This window comes from Hypanus sabinus, chromosome 29, assembly GCF_030144855.1.
Source record: "Hypanus sabinus isolate sHypSab1 chromosome 29, sHypSab1.hap1, whole genome shotgun sequence".
Lineage (NCBI taxonomy): Eukaryota > Metazoa > Chordata > Chondrichthyes > Myliobatiformes > Dasyatidae > Hypanus > Hypanus sabinus.
Genome location: NC_082734.1, coordinates 29386205 through 29392152, shown reverse-complemented (window position 1 = coordinate 29392152; position 5948 = coordinate 29386205).

The window sequence follows — 5948 nt, the reverse complement described above, 5'->3', positions numbered from 1 at the left end:
ACAAAATGCTGGTAGAACACAGCAGGCCAGGCAGCATCTAAAGAGAGAAGCGCAGTCGACGTTTCGGGCGGAGACCCCTCGTCAGGACTAACTGAAAGGAAAGATAGTAAGAGATTTGAAAGTAGTGGGGGGGAGGGGGGAATGCAAAATGATAGGAGAAGACCGGAGGGGATGGGATGAAGCTAAGAGCTGGAAAGGTGATTGGTGAAAGTGATACAGAGCTGGAGAAGGGAAAGGATCATGGGACGGGAGGCCTCAGGAGAAAGAAAGGAGCCGGGGGGGGGGGGGGGGGAGCACCAGAGGGAGATGGAGAACAGGCAAACAACTAAATATGTCAGGGATGGGGTAAGAAGGGGAGGAGGGGCATTAACGAAAGTTAGAGAAGTCAATGTTCATGCCATCAGGTTGCAGGCTACCCAGCCGGTATATAAGGTGTTGTTCCTCCATCCTGAGTTTGGATTCATTTTGACAATAGAGGAGGCCATGGATAGACATATCAGAAAATGGAGGAATCTGTTACATTAGCAGGAATATTTTCTTCAATACAATGAAATCAGAATTTGGATCGCTTAATATTAAAATTGATAAGCTGGCCGGTTCAAAGGGGAAGCTTGAAAAAGCTATTTCTACAATTCAAGACTCTGAAAAATTTGGATTCTCAACTTAAAACATTTCAGCAGACTACAACCCAAATTGAGAATGAGCATGATCTATTCAAGCAAACTATTAAAAATCAAGGAATGAAGATATCTTCGATGGAAAAGAAAATCAACGAAATTACCTTGGAACTATCTAAAATGAAAAAAAGAATGGTTGATTTAGATAGCAGAGGGCGTCGGAGGAATCTGCGTGTTCTGGGACTGCCCTAAAATACTGAAGCTGGCGATCTGTTAAAATTCTTCTCAGATATGTTGTACTCACTTTTTAATGAGACCCTCGAAGCTAGCCCCTTAATTGACAGAGCCCACAGAATTGCATTTTCTCAGCGTTCATCTAAATTATGTCCTCAACCAATTGTACTTTCTTTGCATTATTATACAACTAAAGAAACTATTCTTGGAGAAGCCAGAAAGAAGCGGAAATTAATCTTTAATTTAGCACAGATTCGTATAGTCTCTTACGTATTCAGGCAACAATAAATATACGAGTTCGGCAAGGTATTGTACAACAAACAACACTTTTATTATACGCTGAAAACAAACCCCCCCAAAAGTAAACAAACACTAACGTAACCGGAAATCAGCTGCTGTGCTGTTCTTAAAGCGATGTTGCAAAAACAGTTCTTTTAAGTAGGATTGCCACAAGTTCAAAATGCTCATGGTTCATTTAAGGGAGAGACTTTTTAAGATGATTTAAATTCTCTTTCATGTCATTTTTCTTCAGTCCCTGATGTCGAACTTTTCCCACGAAGAATTTTATGAAACGGAACGGCTTAAAGGCACTGACCTTTCCTTCCACATTATCCTCAATCCTTTCTGGTATTCCCAGGGATTAACACGAGAATAGTCAACAAAATCCTTCCAAATAACGATCAAAGGTCGAACCCGTTTCACCGTCGTAAAGCGATTCTCCTCGATCTTTAACTCCCGAACTCCGATCTTCACTCTCCAATGATTTCTGAACTAGCAGTATTGTGAAGAAACTGCTGGCAATTACCTTTTAAATTTTAGGCATTAGATAAAACTTCATTTTTCAACTAAACTGCGTCATCACATTAAATCACACAGTGGCATGAAATCAACTTGGCAAATCCAGCCACGAACTGCCCCTCCTCAAACGGTGGGGTCTTCCTTTTATAACCTGTAAAAAACAACCTGTCACATGATCTCTACTGGCGGGAAAATGACGTCACTCCACCATCACAAGACCATTACCTCAAGTCCAGTATAGCTTCAACCCCAGTCACGTGACAAGGGTACCACTGTCATGTGTCACGAGTACGTAACCAGTCAAAGACTATCCTCCTGAAATCTTTGCCGAAAGTAGGAAATATCGAGGTTATGAGCGAAATGTGTAAATTAGATTTAAACGCCTCCCTTCACTTTCCAGCAAAGCTGATAATTTTTCCTGAAAAATCTCAGTCACTGAGAATCTACTGTCCTCAGGAGGGATGGGAGTACATTAAAAATCTTAAAGCAAGTTATTCCAATTACTCAATAGGCAATTTTGAAGTATTTGCTGTATGAGTTGTTTATGGATCTTATGAGTTAAGTACATTCTATACCTTTTCATTCTTGGTATGGGACGTGACTGATTTAATTATTTTACCTTATTAATAATTAGTACATATATAACTGTTTTGTGGGGAACCTTTATAGTATTGTACTTTAATGATCCATGTAGGACCTGTTGTATATTAATCTTTTTATTTCTTTTATTTGTTTCAATACTTATAGTTTTAGGTCTGTTATATATATACTCATTTACTTTTCTTTTTTGAGAGAATATTGTTTGTAATATTATTTGCTTGGATTTATTCTCTTTTTTTGAATATGTGCTTAAGCTACTTTAGCTGATTCTAAGATGACCATTGTTGATTATGTTTTTATTACTGTTAGACACAACATTATAGTAGTTGAATTCTGTTTGTGCTTTTTATTATGGCTATTTTCCGGGGTATCTTTGTTTTATTTTAATATACAGAGCTGCAAGATGGAGAATGGGGTCAAGGGTTATTAGTTAGCATGGCACCAGCCTATTGGTTCCTTAATTCTTATCTTTTGGGAGGTGGAAGAGGTCTATTAGAGTAGTGTTTTTTTTTTTGATTGGGCAGATCTTTTGATGGATTTCTCTTTTGAAAAAGCATCACTCCTGGTTGTACCCGCACCTTTTGGTTTAATCTGTACTTGAGTAACATTTCTTTTATATAATATTAAATTCAATTTTAAACATGGATGTTAATAAAATCAATATAATATCTTGGACTTGGAACAGTGTCAATCACCCCATTAAGCGTAAAAAGATTTTTAAGAAATTAAAAACACTTAATGCAAATATTATTTTTGCTCAAGAAAATCATATACGAGAAAATGATAAGGACAGGTTTTTCCGTTTTTTGGAAAGAACCTCTGTTCCACTCACTATCGAATAGTAAAATAAGAGGAGTTTCTATATTTCTTAGCCCCCAAATCCCTTTTGTACACTTTAATACTACTACTGATTTGATTGGAAGATATTTAATTGTTACTGGTGTATTATGCGAGCAAAAGGTAGCTCTGGAGTGTGTATACGCATCTAATGTAGATAATTCTGATTTTTTTAAGAAACTTTTTTCTGAGTTACCGAATCTCAATGAACATAAGTTGATCATGGGTGGTGACTTTAATTGTTGTTTAAATTTGGCTATTGACAGGTCATCAACCAATCCGTCGCTTCCTAATAAAGCGGCAGCTTGTATTAACTCTTTTTTATTAGAATATGGCCTCGTCGATATTTGGAGATATAAACGCCCCAATGATAAAGATTTCTCTTTTTTCTCACACGTTCATCACAAGTATTCTTGAATTGATTACCTTTTTTTAGATACACGTCTGTTAAACTGTTGTTGAATGTGCGTATGACATCTGCGCTTTCAGATCACATGCCTTTAAAGTTAACCCTTAAGCTTTCGGATTGATTTTTGAAAATGTCACAGTGGAGACTGAATCCTGTATTGTTACAGGATCTAGCTTTTGTAAATTTTATTAAGGAGCAAATTTTTATATTTTTTGAATTTAACACAACTGAAGGAATGTCACATCTGGTTATATGGGACACGTTGAAATCTTTTCTTAGGGGAGAGATAATCTCATATTCAGCAGCCTTGAGAAAGAAAACTAAAGCGGAATTGTCAGGGCTTATTAATAAAATTAAACAGATAGATAAAGCGTATTCAGTTAAACCCACTGAAGACCTATATAAAGAAAGGGTCGAACTATAGCCTCTATGCAATTAGTTAAAACTCCGGGACCTGATGGTTATACGGTAGAATTTTACAAGAATTTTCATGAAATGCTTATACCACATCTTCATCAAATGTTTACCGATTCTATATCCTCTGGGAACCTTCCTAAAACTTTTTATGAGGCACTAATTTCATTGATTCCAAAAAAAGGAAAAGACCCACTGGAATGTGTATCCTATAGACCTATTTCTTTATTGAATGTAGATTTTAAAATCCTCTTTAAGATTCTAGCAAATAGGCTTGAGAATATCTTGCCTAATGTTATCTCAAACGATCAAACAGGATTTATAAAAAAATAGGTACACAATTTAAAATTCAAAGATTGTTAAATATCATTTATTCCCCCTCAGCCAAAGAACATGAATGTATTATATCTTTGGATGCAGAGAAAGCCTTTAATAGGGTGGAGTGGCCTTACCTATTTCAGGTTTTGAAGAGGTTTAATTTTGGTCCAGGATTTATTTACTGGATTAAATTGATTTATTGTGCCCTGGTAGCTGCGGTTATAACTAATAATCAAATGTCTCCTTATTTTAGATTATACAGAGGTACCCATGGGGTTATCCCCTTAGTCCTTTATTATTTAATTTGGCTTTAGAACCACTTGCTATTGTTCTTAGGGATTCTAATTCTGTGCAGGGTATTAAAAGAGGGGATAAATTACATAAGGTTTCATTATAGGCAGATGATTTATTAGTTTACAATTCAAATCCTAGGAAAACTATTCCTTTTATGTTATCTATATTTATGGAATTTGGTATTTTTTCTGGATATAAACTTAATTTACATAAATGTGAATTTTCCCTATTAACAATTGCTGGCGGTCAGATTTATTGCCTGGATAATTAGTGTGATCCAGTAATCACACTGATGGTGGGAATGTAGCAGCCAGAGGGAGATGACAAGTTCCCCATCAGGCTCTGGGAGGAAACTCTGCCGGTGAGAGAGAGATCCACAGAACACAGAGCAGAGTGGAGGAAGGCCACACTATCAACACAGTGTCAGTATTGACTAGAGCTGACCTCTGACCCAGAACACTGAACCAGCAGATAAGTAGGATGTGGAAGCTGACATTCTGTACGAGGGCGAGACTGAAGAATTGCCCAAATATAAACAGATCCACTTATAATTAAAGCACTGAAAGTTTGGGTAATCGTGGTACAATGTGGACAGATATGAGAGGATTAAACAAATACATACTCGTATGGATAAGAATTGGACATGTACTCTACCTCTATAATTAGCTACCAAAAACTAGCCAGAGTCTGAAATCTCAATGTGGAGATGCATAAAATGGACCTCAGGATATATTTTCACAGTGGTAATTCCAGAGTCAAACAAATATTGAAGAAATGTCCACGACCCTACTTAGTGGGTGGGGGTGTCCAGGAGGAGATATAATATGTGAGGTAGGGGTGGGGGAGAGGTTGGTAATTGAACAAAGTGTCTATGAGCTGTGGGAGTGTGTTCGGTGGATGGTGGGAGAGTGCCCATGGGCTGTGGGTGGGTGATAAATGGGTGAGAACAGTCAGTGATGGAGCGAGTGTCTATGGACCGTGGTAAGGGATTTGATGGGTGGGGAAAGTTGGTGATGGGGGAAAGTGTCTGTGGGCTGTGTGAGGGGATTTAGTGAGTCGGACATATTACACAAGGTCATGGGGAAATTATCTCATTCACATCTCTGCAGTTCTGAAATTCACCAGGTGGAATCTGAGCATAAACTGGGATGAAATTCTCGACCCTGCTTCAAATGTTCCAGTGTGTGCAACCCAATATCAGGCTGGGGATTGGACGTAGAATGTGTAGAGTTAGGTCCAGTTCATTGATCAGACTGTGGTGGTGGCTGGGAGTTGGTGGGGTAGGTGCCGATTGGTGGAAGCTGTTAGGGATGTCACAAATAGATGCTGTGGACCATTTCTAAGTGTACACATTTTTTTTTACTACTTTCTTGCTAAAAATAGACAAAGGAGAACCAGTTGATCTCATTTCTTTGTATTTTCAGAAG